The sequence below is a fragment of the Macrobrachium nipponense genome, chromosome 27 (genome assembly GCF_015104395.2).
Source record: "Macrobrachium nipponense isolate FS-2020 chromosome 27, ASM1510439v2, whole genome shotgun sequence".
In the NCBI taxonomy this organism is placed as follows: domain Eukaryota; kingdom Metazoa; phylum Arthropoda; class Malacostraca; order Decapoda; family Palaemonidae; genus Macrobrachium; species Macrobrachium nipponense.
Window position 1 is genome coordinate 30,455,641 of NC_087216.1, and position 17,227 is coordinate 30,472,867.

At 37.4% G+C, this 17,227-nt stretch overlaps 1 protein-coding gene across 1 annotated transcript in view; it reads right to left on the reverse strand.

Moving 5' to 3' along the window:
- LOC135200652 (uncharacterized) overlaps nt 1–17,227 on the reverse strand; it is a 40,470-nt gene that overhangs the window by 2,311 nt on the left and 20,932 nt on the right. The window lies entirely within an intron of this gene.

The following is a 17,227-nucleotide window of genomic DNA, read 5'->3' on the forward strand; positions in this document are numbered from 1 at the left end:
GAGGAGGTGTCCTCTCCTGATATCTTGAAGCTTCAGATGCTCCAGGCAAGTTGTGCCCATTTTTCTCTCTCTCTCTCTCTCTCTCACTCACTCTCTCTCTCTCTCTCTCTCTCCTCTCTCTCTCTCTCTTCTCTCTCTCTCTCTCAGTAGATTTACTTCTGTAGTTTATGATTAATTTCTCTCTCTCTCCCTCTCTCTTGGTCCTTCTCTTTTACACAGATTAAAATGTCATATCTGCTAAATAGAATATAGTTTGTTCCAAATTTAATATTTTTGGTTCATTGTTCACTTATCCCCTGATTACCTTGTAATAAAGATGACTTTAAGTATCTGCAAAACAACATGACCAAGGACGTAGATGGTAACATGGTCAAGATTCAAGGTTGGGAAAAGCTTGAGACAGAAACCAGAATGTGGGTAAATGGGAACTTTACAACAGAAAGTGTTGACCCACTCCTAATAGGGGAACTTGGGTCGTTAGGGAGAAGTCTTCATTGTGTGGCAGTACAATTTCAGCCCATTAATAATGAATGATTTGTTATCTGTTGTCCAGTTATTCATTTTGAAAAAACTCCCTTTGTTTCATCACTGTCCCTTCATAACTCATAATCTCTATCGTAATATTCAAGTTAAAAATGAAAGCTTCACGAGACGTTTAATTCTTATATGAAGTATCATTATATTGTCACCCATGTATTATTATTGGGCCATCCTCAGAAACACAGATATGATGATAAATTCTGTATTGCATTGTGATGGGCTAGTCTTGCTTTCATGAAAGGAGCTATATTTTTTATATTTGCATATAATTTTGTTTTTACTCTTTTGTTGTAGTGAACAGTTTTCTAAAAGAATATCTATCTTTTCAAGTGAATACGTCCATATCAGTTTTCTGTCTATCATAACGACTTATTATGCAGATTAGTATGAGACTGGTAGGTATACTGCAATAACAAAATGAGTTCTTAAATCTCAAGATAACGCTCACTTCAAGAAAAGCAATCTTTATCACACTTTCGATTCACTAACTCGATTTTAACTTATCCAATCAGATTGTTATATGAAATATTGCAAAATGGAATCGAATGCTTAGGAAGAAACGAATATTTTATATAAAAAAAATAGATATTTCAAATAAAAAGGTATAGTCGCTAATGTCGTGACGCGCCGCTCAGATGTCGCGGTTTCGCGTCTCGCCCAGGGCGACGACAAATCACTGGCTCTGCACCATGATCAGTTACTGCTGCAGTGTGGGTTCTGCGGTGGGAGGTTGAAACCAACGTACTTTAGAAGCCTGAATTTCAAGTCAATGGTCCCTGTGATTCGCTTGTTCCATGTGAATAGGTTTCATCTACTGAAATAAGAAGGCCAATCCCAATTGTTGGTTCTGCAGTGGGAGGTTGAAACCAACATCCTTTAGAAGCTTGAATTTCAAGTCAATGGCCCCATTGGTGCGCTCGTTTCATGTGAAATTTTAAATCTACTGAAATAATAGAAACAATAAGGCCAGTCCGATCTGACCATCTCCTTTTTTTCCTCAACAGCGGAAAATGATGAGAAGGATTTACGAGCGTCGCGCTGCCGCAGCCGCTGCCGAATCTCCTCTGCAGAGGTTCCTGAGACATTACCACGAGCGCCTGAGGGATCTTTACCCGGAGGAAGCTGAAGCCCTTGCGGAATCCATCGCCAGGAATCGCAGTGTCCCACAGTGGGGTGATAGAGAGAGAGAGAGAGAGGAGAGTACGAGAGAGAGAATTTATAATTATATTATTATTATTAATAATAATAATAATAATAATAATAATAATAATAATAATAATAATAATAATAAGTTTTATTATCAGCTCAAGGCCATATACATGGAATATGCAAAGAATAGACAATAACATCACGATCGAGATATGACGTCCTAACATTGATTATATTACGTATCTAATTACGTACCTCTCTAGTTTTTGTCGGTACCTAATTCTGAATGTACACACACACTACATACATACATGCATGCATATATGTATATATATATATATATATATATATATATATTATAATATATAATATATATATATATAATAATAATAATAATAATAACTAATAATAATAATAATAATAATAATAACACATGGCTAATAGAATGCCTGAAAATATATGGGGCAGAGGAAAACACCATCAGCTTCCTCAAAAATACAATGCGCAACTGGGATACAATACTTACAAGCTCTGGAATAAGACTAGCAGAGGTTAATATCCAGGAAAGAGGGATCGTTCCAGGGAGACTGCACTGTCCCCACTGCTCTTCGTAGTAGCCATGATTCCCATGACAAGGGTGCTACAGAAGATGGATGCCGGGTACCAACTCAAGAAAAGAGGCAACATAATTAACCATCTGATGTTCATGGACGACATCAAGCTGTATGGTAAGAGCATCAATGAAATAAATACCCTAATCCAGACTGTAAGGATTGTATCTGGGGACATCAGGATGGAGTTTGGAATAGAAAAATGCGCCTTAGTCAACATACAAAAGGGCAAAGTAACAAGAACTGAAGGGATAAAGCTACCAGATGGGAGCAACATCAAACACATAGATGAGACTGGATACAAATACCTGGGAATAATGGAAGGAGGGGTTGATATAAAAAACATCCAAGCGGATGAAGGGGGAAACCCCCCCCCTCCCCCCCCCCCCCCCCCCCCAAAAAAAACGATGAGGAAAGAATATATGCAGAGACTCAAGGCGATACTCAAGTCAAAACTCAACGCCGGGATTGGTAAAATGATAAAAGCCATAAACACAATGGGCCCAGGTGCCCAGTAATCAGATACAGCGCAGGAATAGTGGAATGGACGAAGGCAGAACTCCGCAGCATAGATCAGAAAACCAGGAAACATATGACAATACACAAAGCATTACACCCAAGAGCAAATACGGACAGACTATACATAACACGAAAGGAAGGAGGGAGAGGACTACTAAGCATAGAGGACTGCGTCAACATCGAGAACAGAGCACTGGGGCAATATCTGAAAACCAGTGAAGACGAGTGGCTAAAGAGTGCATGTGAAGAAGGACTAATAAAAGTAGACGAAGACCCAGAAATATACAGAGACAGGAGAATGACAAACAACAGAGGACTGGCACAACAAACAAATGCACGGACAATACATGAGACAGACTAAAGAACTAGCCAGCAATGACACGTGGCAATGGCTACAGAGGGGATAGCTCAAGAAGGAAACTGAAGGAATGATAACAGCGGCACAAGATCAGGCCCTAAGAACCAGATATGTTCAAAGAACGATAGACGGAAATAACATCTCTCCCATATGTAGGAAGTGCAATACGAAAAATGAAACCATAAACCACATAGCAAGCGAATGTCCGGCACTTGCACAGAACCAGTACAAAAAGAGGCATGATTCAGTAGCAAAAGCCCTCCACTGGAGCCTGTGCAAGAAACATCAGCTACCTTGCAGTAATAAGTGGTACGAACACCAACCTGAAGGCGTGATAGAAAACGATCAGGCAAAGATCCTCTGGGACTATGGTATCAGAACAGATAGGGTGATACGTGCAAATAGACCAGACGTGACGTTGATTGACAAAATCAAGAAGAAAGTATCACTCATTGATGTCGCAATACCATGGGACACCAGAGTGTTTGAGAAAGAGAGAGAAAAAATTGGATATGTATCAAGATCTGAAAATAGAAATAAGAAGGATATGGGATATGCCAGTGGAAATCGTACCCATAATCATAGGAGCACTAGGCACAATCCCAAGATCCTTGAAAAGGAATCTAGAAAAACTAGAGGCTGAAGTAGCTCCAGGACTCATGCAGAAGAGTGTGATCCTAGAAACGGCGCACATAGTAAGAAAAGTGATGGACTCCTAAGGAGGCAGGATGCAAACCGGAACCCCACACTATAAATACCACCCAGTCGAATTGGAGGACTGTGATAGAGGAAAAAAAAGAAAAAAAAAGAAAAAAAAAGGAATAATAATAATAATAATAATAATTAATGATAATAATAATAATAGTGGTGGTGGAATTGAAAAATAACCTGACCCAAAGATAGATGATTCCAATTTGGTCCACACAGATGAGGCTGAGTTATTCCTTCAAGTTTCCTCTTCAAGGAATTAGTATAATTTTTCTCTCGGTTGTGTGGTAACTTCTATTCACAGCATGGCGAGACTCAACCAAAATAGATTAATTTTCATTTGAATGACTTTGTGTTCATATATATATATATATCATATATATATATTATATATACATATATATATATTTATATATATATATATATAAATATATATATATATATATAGATATATATATATATATATATATATATATATATATATATATATATGTATATATTTTGCCTGTCTGTCATGGTAAGCTCGTCTACATATATCAGCAAACCAAGGCTGGTCATTATTATAAATTTTGGCCTGAATTTGGTGACCTTTTTAGGGACATAAATTATTCAAATAGCCATCATCATTTCGTTTAACTTCCTCTTGGGACCAGGACCTAATACAGCACCGGAAATATTAAGTGCCTAACCCAATTGGCTCTAGATTTCAACCAGTCCCTTTTTCCAGCGGTGGATTCAGGAATATACCGATTGACAGGTATGTCCGAACATCTGTGTATATGAAGTCTAATCTGGTACCAGAAATATGCGTGGGTTCATTAATTAGCTGAACAAAATTAGAGGCTACACAGAACTCAATAGCAGACCAGCCATGATGATCTGTGGAATTTGAATTTAGCCACCAGCTGCGTTTTGTATTATAGTCTCCACAAGTAATGAATGAAGCTTTTGAATCCTGAGACAGTCCTTTTGATTTTGTATTTGTCTATATATCACATGAAAAACGTTACCGTTGCAAGTCAATTTATGGCTCTGGGGAGCAGTTATTGTTTTCTGGGAGATCTAGCTTAAGGAAGATATGTGACTGTATTGTTACTAATGATTATAATCATACAGTTGAAAGGAGAGCATGCAGTCATGAGTGCTTATATGTCATTGAAAGGGATTACTCTTTATATTTTCATGATTAAAAAGGAGGACGAACGAATTCATTTTAAGTGATTGTCTTCCGCCAATAAAGAAATTGGCGAAACAATGTCTTTGAAGATGAAATATGACGAAAAACCTTTATCAAGCGACTTTTCTGGATGTCATTTTCGCTCTCTTCCCCTCTCTAAGATGGAAAACAAGTAAAAAATGCGCCAAAGTTTCTTCGGCGCAATCGAGTTTTCTGTCCTGCGGTGCCCTCAGCCATGGCCCATAAAAGTCTTAGCCGCAGCCCATGAAACTCATCCACGGCCCGGTGGTACCCTGTGTTGTTGGTACTTAGCTCTGCAAGAAGTGCGATTATGGCTAACTTTAACCTTAAATAAAATAAGAACTACTGAGGCTAGAGGGTTGCATTTTGGTTTGTTTGATGATTGGAGGGTGAAATATCAACATGCCAATTTGCAGCCCTCTAGCCTCAGTAGGTTTTAAGATGTGAGGCCGGACAGACGGACAGACAAAGCGGGCGCAATAGTTTTCTTTTACAGAAAACTAAAAGTCACTGAAAAACTAGGAACCAAAGCTTCCTGAAAACCAAAATATCTGGAAAGGAAATGAACGAACTTCCTGGATGAGCTGGGAATTCAGCAAAGTTGACAACGAAGCGTCCTTTCCAGTTGTTCCATTTAGTCAATGTAAGTGTGCTCCTTCTCGCCACAAGTCCCTTGATCCGTGGGACATCAGTCGAAGGCTGTCCTTTTGTTCCATAATAGGGTTCGACTACTGCACTTAACACTGCCTCTCCCCTCAATCCTGAATGACCCCCGCCTCCCGCAATCCCCACCCCCATCGGCCACAAGTCCGGCTCCCTCGCAACAGTTTCCAGTTGAACCATAGAGATATAGAACGTCTCGTTATTGTTTTAGAGATGTCCTCTCAACTATCCTGCTTTCGTTGTCCGTGTTTTTTTTTTTTTTTTTTTTTTTTTAATGAAAGGAGGGAGGTTTTTGACTTCATTACAGCAAAATGCTGAAATTACGGTATTGATGTCAGAAATACTCCCGTTAAGTTTCGCATAATTAACGTTATAATAAAATAGGCTTAATTCAGTCTTGCTTTGAAGTAGTAGTTGGTGAATATTGCAAGTTTGGTTTAAATCTGTCAGTATTTTTAAATAAAAATAAATCCATGAGGATTTCCAAGAACTGGAAAATTTATTTTGCAAATTTAGTATCTGGTATAGAAAAACGGCTTTTGCTAAATTTTGCGATGTCAAAGCAAAAAAAGAAAGGAAAAAAAAAAGGTGTTGTTTTTGTTAGCGTCATCAGAAATACGATACGTAGACATGTACCCGTATGTGGTGTTTAGCTTTCAAGATATTTAATTCTGCATTATTAATCATCAGTCTTGCACTGTGCCACATTTCTCACTTGAACTTCTTATGAAAATAGTTGACGCCAATATACCCTTCACTGACGCTCATAATGTTCCTTTTACTGTACCTCCTTTCATATTCTCTTTCTTCCATCTTACTTTCCATCCCTCTCCTAACAATTGATTCATAGCGCAAATGCGAGGTTTTCCTTCTGTTACGCCTTTCAAACATTTTTCTGTTAATATCAACTCAAAGACTTTAATGAAGAAAAGAAAGGACCATTTAACATGAACAAGAAGGCCATGAGAGTGAGTAGGTGCGAAAGTTCCATTATGGAGGAGGACTTCGTAAGAATTGCGGTAAACTGTCGAGAAGGACAGAATGAACAAAGGATTCGTATAAACGGATTATAAGAGGGAAAAGTCACCAAGAATGAAAAGACCAAGGCAGTATTATCAGGATGACATTTAATGAGATGATAGAGAAGAGACAAAATTGAAAAAACAAGGAAGAACGCGTAACAGTACTGAAAAAGAATAAGAGCCAGCGGCTGACCTAAAACCGCGGATATAGAGGCGAATGTCATGCAAGAACAAGTTTTCCTGAAATGAATGGTTTCTCGCTGTTTTTATACGAGCCCAGAGACAGCAACAGGGACTGAGAACAAAAATCAAGAGAAACCTTTCCAGATTTTAAGGAAAGAAGTGACATAAGACTAATGTTAATAATGGTTACGAGAAGTGGAGCAAAAATGCAAAAGCAGATGAAGGGGAGACAGAATTCAGAGGAATCGTGCAATGATTGCAGAAGAAATGACAAATTAAAAACAAGGCAGAATTGTGAATGAGCGAAAACTAATGTTTGCTGAAAACCCTGGAATATCACAAGAGTAAACGAACGGTGAGCCAAAAATTGCATCAGAGGACCTTGCAATAATTGATACAGCAACACTGCAGGTAGTACTAGAACAAAGGAAGGAATGATTGAGACCCATAATAAAAAAAAAAAGATTTAAAAAAGGAACTTTAGTCAGAAAAAAGCAAGGAGTCAAGAATTTTTCTTAACGAAAGTATTAATCAATAACTATGTATCTATGTATGCTTGCTGAACGCAGCTCCTCTTAGCTTCAGCTTCAAGGTCGATGATAATATCTGCGAAGGGAATTGAAATGAATTGGGTACAAAAACTTCAAACGTTTGTCGTGTTATAAACTGTCGTAATACCAAGCTAAAATTCAACCGGACAACCGTTTCCCACACTTACTTCTCCTCCTTTTGGAGAAACGTAAAATATAATCTCTCTGAAGTCTCTAATAAGATTACACCGTAATGAGCTTTGCTATACCAGATCGAGCTTAGCCTCCTTCCTCTTCCTTTAAACACTCGATCTCCTTCCTCCCCTTTCCCCTTCACCTCCCTCCTCCTCCTCCCCCTTGCGCCATCAATGCCGAGAGAAGTAAATCGCCCTAAACAATTAAGCAGAAGACCTCAGTGGTTCTTATTCTCGAAAACCCTTTGGTTGTCAGGCGGACAGAGATGGGGGTCAGAGATCATGCTGTGCGTTCTAGGAAATTCACAGCTCTGATGTTTTCCTATTGCAACTTGCAGCTATTCCCTTACCTGCTCTCTCTCTCTCTCTCTCATCTCTCTCCTCTCCTCTCTCTCTCTCTCTCTCCATTAGAAGCCATTGCAGCTATATCGGATAGAATGCGCCTTTGCATCTGCTTTCGTGCCTGCCCATCTACGTCACAAATAGCATTACCGAGGACTTACAAATGGAAGCGTTTGTCCAGTGGTCAGTTTCCTGAAATATATATATATATTATATATATATATATATATATATATATATATATATATATATATATAATATAAACACATAGCTATGAAAGTGAAAAATGACCTTTTTTTCGTAAGTAACAAAAGGGTAGTTCGTATATTATATATTCCGGGATTATTTTCTGAAGCTGAAGTGAATAGTTTGCCTTTATCACGAGGTAATTTAGCTGTGCCTGCCAGCCAGACAAGCCGGTCTGTATACTTACATGTATTCGATCTTTGGTAAGAGCTCCTCTCTCTCTCTCTCTCTCTCTCTCTCTCTCTCCACCGCAAATATTGTATACATGATAGAATAATTATTATTTTAAAAAGAAAAAAAGAATGTCAGTAAACGATGGAAAGAAGTTATTTGATATATATATATATAATATATATATATATATATATATATATATATATATGTGTGTGTGTGTGTGTGTGTGTATACGTATATATATACATATACGTATTCCAGCTAGCTCTCTTTATGAGACAAATGTGCCTAGCATTACTCAGACCAAAAAACTTGCTTTGAACCTACCAGAATCCTTCTAACTCAGGCATAGGCTATTTAGTAAAACACTTCTGTGAAGCCATATTTTAGGAATGCCACTGGTTTTCCTCTAAGTGTAAACTGGGATACCAAAAGAGAACTAAAAAGTAGATCCACGTACTTATCAAAGGATTCGCCCCGTATCGAGTTCAACTAATTCATAATTTTAAGTTGTATGTTCATTATGGACTTACCTTGTACATGGAGTTTAACAAGCTAACATACATTCAGGTAATACCTTATATATTATATATAATATATATATATATTATATAGATATATATATATATATATAATTATATATATATTATACATATATTCTATATATATTATAATATTAAATACTATATATATTAATATATATATATATATATATATATATATATAATTAGTATAATTATATATAGTATAGCATAAAATATTTTGCTCATCGTTTTTAGTTTCTTCTTCAAACTCATTGAAATTATGCCAAATCCAGAGGAACTGAAGATGGATGCATTCTTATCTCTGAGTGTTCGACGAAAAACCACAAAAAATGTTCCCAACCAGAAAGACAAAATGAAATAAGCATATTTCTGTGTTTTGTTTTTGAAACTCACAAGACATTTTGATGACCTAGAACCTACAAGAAATGACTTTTCATGAAGGAACTTGAATATCTCAAGGCTGTGGTGTAACTGAAAGTCAGATTGTCCTTTATCAGAAAATGAGATTATTACTTGCAATCCGAAGCACCTTCTCTATTGCAAAATTTTTTTGCGTTCTCTCAGAAGTTTGTTTTAGGCTTCGTTCACCTCCATTGCAATGTTTAATGAATAGAGAATAAAACTATAATCTCTTGAAAGACCTTTCAAAAAGTGTTTTTTTTATTCATAACTAAGTTGAGCGTGCTATCAGTTTTTTGCTAAAAATTGACAAAAAGATAATATGAATGGAAGTAAAGTAAAATAATGAAAGAGGTCGCAGCAATGGGGCCGAAGGGACGCTGCAAAGACACTTAAGTAATGCCTACAGTGCGCCACATGAGGTGCACTTAAGGTTAAGTATATTTTAGTTTTCCCAGACCACTGAGCTGATTAACAGCTCTCCTAGGGCTTGCCCGAAGGATTAGATATTTTTATGTAACTAGGAACCAATTGGATATCTAGCAACGGGACCTACAACTTATTGTGGGATCCGAACCACATTATGTCAAGAAATAAATTTCTATCTCCAGAAATAAATCCCTCTGGTTCCACTGAGGGCCCTACCTCCTTACTGGGGAAAAGAATGTGTGTAAAGAAAATTGAAACTTTTTAAAGTGATTTTAGCTAAGAGAATGATGACAGGGATTCATTATCATCATCAAATATCCGACGATGGTTATGTATGAACTGGAAATTGTACAGTCGCTGGTTTCATGTATGAGCAAGGAAAAAGTACACTTACATATGCCAAAACCCGCTCTACTTATAAAAGTAATCACATTTCAAGTGACCACTGAAGCGTCATGTCTGCGGCTACTGACTATTCCAAGGAAAAGGGAATATTCTCAGGAGAAGAAATTATTATAATAATAAAGATTCAGTCTTGATGACTCTGGAATGGTGAGCAGGTGTTTCCCATTACCGTATACCCCTTCTCGTTACCAGGGAGAGAGAGAGAGAGAGAGAGAGAGGAGAGATGAGAGAAGAAAGAGAGAGAGACGAGAGAGAGAGAGAAAACTCCTTTTTAGAAAATTAAGTCCCTGACCAAGTTTTGATGGAGGATGGAGGAGCGTGTCTCCGGGAATGCTCCAAGACGATCTCGTAGCTGAAATTGCCAAAGTTTCTGGCTCTTAAAAACAAGAAATTAACCTCGTAACTTTTTCGCCTCTTTAATAATTCTCCCCTCGGACTGGAATGATACCGCTGCTGTGATTAGGGAAATTGCCGTTAGAATTGACATCTTAATTAGAAAGAATTAATCTTGCAAGATTCAAATGACTCATTATGACGACTAGAGAGACATCTAATTTGCATGCATACCAATTAATCGCATTTTATCTGATTTTGCTCTAATTATCTCGTGAAATATATAATTTCATTGTCTGCTCTGATATAGTCCGTTTACATATCCATTAATTTCGTAACCCATGCGAATCACACGTCGATTCCTCATCGCTTTATAGATTGGTCACCCAGATCACCGGTTGGGAAAACCTCTTCCTCTCACAATGCGAAAGCTTTATTGCGATCAATGAAGATAGAGCAAATCAGAGCAGCTTTAGAAGTATAATCATTCTTGCTAGAATATGTTTATGTGTTCGTTTCAACACATTATAAAATGTTACAGACGTTGACGACCAGCAGAGCCTCTCGCAATATTCATAAATGTCATTAAAGAAACACACAAATAACAGACACACAAACACATGCATATATATGTATATATATGTGTGTGTGTGTGCTTAATTTTTAATCACGAAAACTAGCAAAGTTACAACCACGAAGGAAAATTGAAACGAGACGAAAAAATACTGAGTCTCAATTGTTTCACTTTTCCTCCGTGGCTGTAACTTTGTTCAAATATATTATATATATATATATATATATATATATATATATATATATATATATATATATATATATGTATATATATATATATATCTGTGTGTGTATGTGCGTTAGTGTGTGCGCCTATTACATATATACATGTATCTGTGTGTGTGTGTTGTGGACAGCCTGAACAGCCACGAAGGAATAATACAATTAGTTTGGTGTATTTCACATCAGTCCTTCAAAAAGCAAGATGCTTATCATTCTTACTTGAGCTTTTATCTGGGAGAGTTGGTGAACTCATACAACTTACATTACAAACGTTAGGTAGTTATTGAGATGCACATCTAGAGTTGATTCCTAAGCAGTTGCTAAACATCTTGAAATATTTTTCTATACTTTACTCGATATGTAAAAGTTTTTCTTAAGGAAAGGGAAAAAAGGAATTAATTTCTCTACGCAAGCAGTCATGTAGTCAAATATACAGTTCATTTAGCATAAACTTAGCAGAGAGAGAGAGAGAGAGAGAGAGAGAGAGAGAGAGAGAGAGAGAGAGAGAGAAAATGTCTAAACAAAAAATGGTAGGTTAAAACAAAAGTTTTTGAAGTTCTGTACCTAGCTGTAAGACACCATGTCAAAATACGTTGTCATACTCTTTCCTTTGTCTTTGTCGAAGAGAAACTGCACTTGAAAAGGCAGCATAGAAACGAATATTGGATACAAGACACGCGTCCCCCCAGCCCCACCTCAAAAAAAGAAAAAAAAGAAAAAAAAGATTGTTTTGAGAAGAGAGAGACGAATATTTTTACCGTTTGGTAAAACGTTGTCGTGTATTTTTTCGATATTATTTCTTACTTTACTTTTTTAGAAGAAGCATAATTCAATTACAGAGGTTTTTCGTTCTTATACGGTATGGGAACTAATGTCGAGAATACTACAACAAACTGCACTATACTGGTGATTATTTTTTCATTCAATTATCAATAAGACATCTTTTAGGTGAAAAAATGTATTGTTGACAAGTTTTACCAAATTCATGGTAATTGATCGATTATAAACATGGAAGCATTTGATTTTATTTTGTTCAAGAATTTTTAAAAACAATTTAATGATTATTGGGTTATACCTGCTGTCAAAGTCACATTGTTAAAATAACCTAATATCTACTATTTTCCATTACCCTATTTCATTACTTTATTGTGGGTCCAAGCTGCGTGTAAAATTTCCTTGTTGTCAAGTATTTCTAAAAGAATGATAGAACCAGGAAAAGAATGGAATTTACATTCAGGACAATCATGCGTTTACTGAACTATTCTAATTTTGCGGATTTACGTCGGAAACTATAGAGAATTTGGGCAAAGCCTACGCACGGTAAATGCAGATCTATCCTGTTTGGGAGAAACCCTCTGTGGGTATTGGCAGATGGAACTGGCAGAAGAAGATCAATATTTGACAACTTTTATCACTCCATATGGTCGATTCAACTACTGTGGAGGATCAATGGGCTTTATAGTTACTGGAGACGCCTTCTGTCAGCGAGGTGATATGGCCCTTCAATGAGTCAAAAATTGTTAAAGTCATAGACGACATTCTTTTCCACGATTAAGACTACCGCACACCTTCAACGTATCTATGAAGAGCTTATTAGGTGCTGCAAGTTTTGGATCACCCTCAACAAGGATAAGTTGTGGTCGCCGCCCCCACCGCGAACTTCTGTGGAAATACTCTCTCAGGAGAAGGTATTTCAACTGACCAAGAAAGCTTGACTGACCTCAGATCATTCATGGGACTGATCATCCAATTGGCAGAGTTCACTCCAGATATCTCTGCTGCAGCTCAAACCTCTATATCCCCTGATGAACCCCAAGAGAACATTTGTTTGGACACCTAATCATGATGAGGCTTTACAATTCATGGAGTTAGCTTTTACCAGTCCACCTGTTCTTGCCCTTTTCAACCCAGACCTACCTGTCGTCCTTCAGGCAGATGCCTCACATCTCAACATTATTGAATATGCCCTCCTTCAGGACCATGGTGGTGGATGCCTACACCTAGATCATTGTGGCTCTCGGTTTCTTACTGAAACCGATGCTGGCCATTGTCCGGGCAATGTCGAAATGTAGGATGTATTTACCAGGCATACAATATTTCCTACAATGTTTCCTGCACCTGAAGGAGAAGATTTCGCCCTACCACTTCACAGCTGTTTGGGGTGTGGCAAATTCAGTTTTTTTTTTTATTTTTTTCCCTTTTTTTTTTTTTTTTTTTTTTTTACTCAATTTTTTGTTTTTTTTATTCCTGTTGCTTTGTCTTGAGCCCCAGTCAGCCTCTCCACACCAGAAGTTGAGATCTCAGGTGCTTCTTTTGCCATCCATCTCCGAGCTATTAACGCCATCAGATCTCCAGAAGAGTATTCAGCTCAATATGCCAATAGGATTCTATAGAATCTGAGCAGCAAGAGAGAAACCTTCTTACCTTTATCTACTTACTCTGTCACCCCAGGATTCCCTTCCAATAGATATGATCTCCACAAGTCCTTACTCCCCTACTGGATGATACGGGATGCCCTCTACGCTGATAGATGAACTTATCCTGTACAGAGCAAGAATCTAAGCTCCTGCTGCCCTCTGCCACTGCTCCTTGTTCCATTTGCATGGGGAAGGCACCAAGTGCCGAGTGGAGCAGACCGTCTTTTGGCCCAGTATAGACTACAACATTGCCAATACAGTCTGAGCTTGTGAGTCATGCCGGATATTGCAGCCATTTCATCAATAAGAACCCCTAATGAATGATGACACCCCACAAGGCCCTTTGCGTCCATCTCAGCAGACTCCTTTACTGTTGCAGGGAAGTCCTTCCTTGTTGTAGTTGACTGACTCTCATGTTGGCATGCTGTCGTCCTTTGCAAAGGTGAAAAGGTGACACTATCAACTCTAACACCATCAGGATCTTTTGCCATTACTTCCGGGAATCTGGTGTTCCTCTTTGTGCCTCATGACTGATGGAGGACCACAGTTCAACAGCGTTAAGATCCAGGAATTTATGAAGTGTTTGGGAATTCAACATTTAATAACCTCCCCACATTACCCGCAATCAAACGGTCTTGCCGAGAATACTGTGAAGCCAGTTAAGCATCTCATCTTAACCACAACCAGCATCATCCGGCAATATCGATTGTGTATCACGATCTTCCGGAGCTGTTTTGATCACATTACTGTATCTTGTTCGTTTTCGTCGGAAGATAAATTGTAGTTATTGCGCATGGTACATCTTGGTAAACCTCTTATCTCTGTAATATATCTCTATACAGTTCTATAAAAAAATATCCAATCAAGTTATTCTTTTCGTTTATCCAGAAAGTACGTTGGTCTAAAATATTCTTTCTCTATTTCTGATTGAGTTTGTCGTTTCATGTTTCTTTTCGATGCATTTTACTGTTCTATTCTTCCAGTATCGCTCACTGAATCATTAGGCAACCTTCCTTTTTTATCCTCTTCTACGTTGTATCCGCTTTTTTCCTCTTAGACCTCTCACTTGCGCCCCTTCTCCTCCTACAATATCATCACAGTTTCCCATTCCTCTTTTCAACTTCCCCGCTCCTTATCTCCTCATCGGGAAAAACATAATTCCTCCAAATCTAAAGATCTAATAAAAGTCTCCCTACAGACTCCCTGCCCCATTTCCTCCATCTGAGAGGCTCGCTGGAAGAAGAAGAAGAAGCTTTTCCATCTACAGAAATCTAATATATGTTGTTGGTACATTCCTCCAGGTACAAACCTTTTTCTGCTACTGGCCTTTTTCTGCCTTTTCCTTCAGAAATAATGGAAATATCTTTGCATTCGTACAAGGGGACGCTTGTTTTTTTCTTTTTTACTTTCAATGTTGTTTCAGTTTATTGTTTTTGTTTTTCTTTCGCTTTATTTTCAAGCGTTTGTCGTGAGCAACAAATTATTCTGCGAAAACAAGTAAGGGTAGGGAGGTGGGCCATTTTGGACCACTACGTGAGAGCTAGTTGGAGACTTGTGTTATCAAAGTGTTGTATGTCAAAATTAATCTACAAAGATACTAAGTTTTTCATCAAAAAAATGTACACAGATTTCTTGTAATAAATTCATAGTAATAAAAGCTGTAATCTGTATACACGCACACGCACACTCACACACACACACACACACACACACACACACACACATATATATATATATATATATATATATATATATATATATATATATATATATATATATACTAAAACTCTGTCTTGTTTGTGTTTGAATGCACACTGGCAATCCCGGAGGGTACAGAGGTTTCCCTCCTCTTCCTCATCCTTTCCCCTTCCCCTCCACCTCCCCCTTCCTTCCCACTCCCCGTTTCCCTTCACTCTCCTACTCCCACTTCCCTCTTCCCTCGCCCTCCGCTATGATAAACTCTATACAATCCTATAAAGATATTTAAAAGAATAATTAAAAGTATATTTCAGTAAGATATCATCACTTAATACCAAATGGCAACATCACCACCTCTAGCTTTAAAAAAGGGGAGAGCCATTTAAATTCGGTTGAATCAAAAACCTCCGTTTAGTTTGAATGAATACCTTTAAATTCTTCCCGGCGAATGAATTGTTCAAATCACCCCACCTCCCCTCCATTCTTTGCGTGAGTCAACGGACACTTGGATCTGATCTCCATCAGGGCATTTAAATCGCACCTGGGGTTCACTGTAGCGGGGTCCTTGATTGGCGGGAGTTTAAATGCCGTCATTGTACATTTAAGGCGCGAAAAAAAAAACAAAAAAAACATATTAGGCCGATATGATCCGTTTTTAATTTTTTTATGTAGTTTAAGAATGAAAGTATCGTTTTTCGTCTCTCTATATTATTAGTTTTTAAGTGAATTATTGCGAAAATGTACTTGTAATCTTATTAAACAATATATATGTTCCAAGCAACAGAGGATATAAGACGCTTCATCCAAGTTATTTTGCAACTGCTGTAAGTATATTTTTCTGCTCACTATTTATCGGTAGACTGTGCGAGTTGCTTTAGAAAAATTAATATTTTTTATCTTTGTTTACCATTCAGTATTTTGTAAGTACTTTTATAAGTATTAAAATAGGCATGTATAACATTTCCTCGCATCTTGTACTTTACTTAACAAAGGACAAGTTAAGGAATTCATTGTACTATTAAATCATCGATGCCTGTCTTCTGGAAACACTATAGAGTTCATTCACACTGTACAGTTACGTTTTCGTGATTCCTTCATGCGCCAACCAATAAGGGTGTTTGAAATATCATCTCGAATATGGGCCTAGTATTTATATGTATATATATTCATATATTCACACACAAACGCACACATACACACACACACACACACACACACACACACACATATATATATATATATATATATATATATATAATATATATATATATATATATATAATATATATATATACATATACATGTATTACTTTTTTTTGTAAATGAAATGCCTCTATAAATAAAATATTACGAATCGTGATTTACTTCAACTCCCTGATGTGTTTATGAAATATTTTTCCTTGGGCAGCGTGACCTCTATCATTTGCCTCCATGTATTACCACTGTATGCATGCAAATAAATGACTTTCTTTTATTTCTCCTTAGCTAATTAATGCGGTACAACCTTTTACTTAGGTTTGCCGTCATGATTGGCGTGTTTGGTGCATAATTATATTTCCTTGTAGTAATCTCGGCAGCATCTTTATCCGTCTTGCCTCCTCGATTCTCAGTTACCTTGGAAACAGAACGTCCTGACGTCATGTTCCGCAGAAGTTAGGTAAGCTCTTAATGAAGCAAACGAGAGAGAGAAGAAGAGAGAGAGAGAGAGAGAGAGAGAGAGTTCAGACCTAGTAACGTCACACATAATTTCTCAGCGTAGACGCTACATGA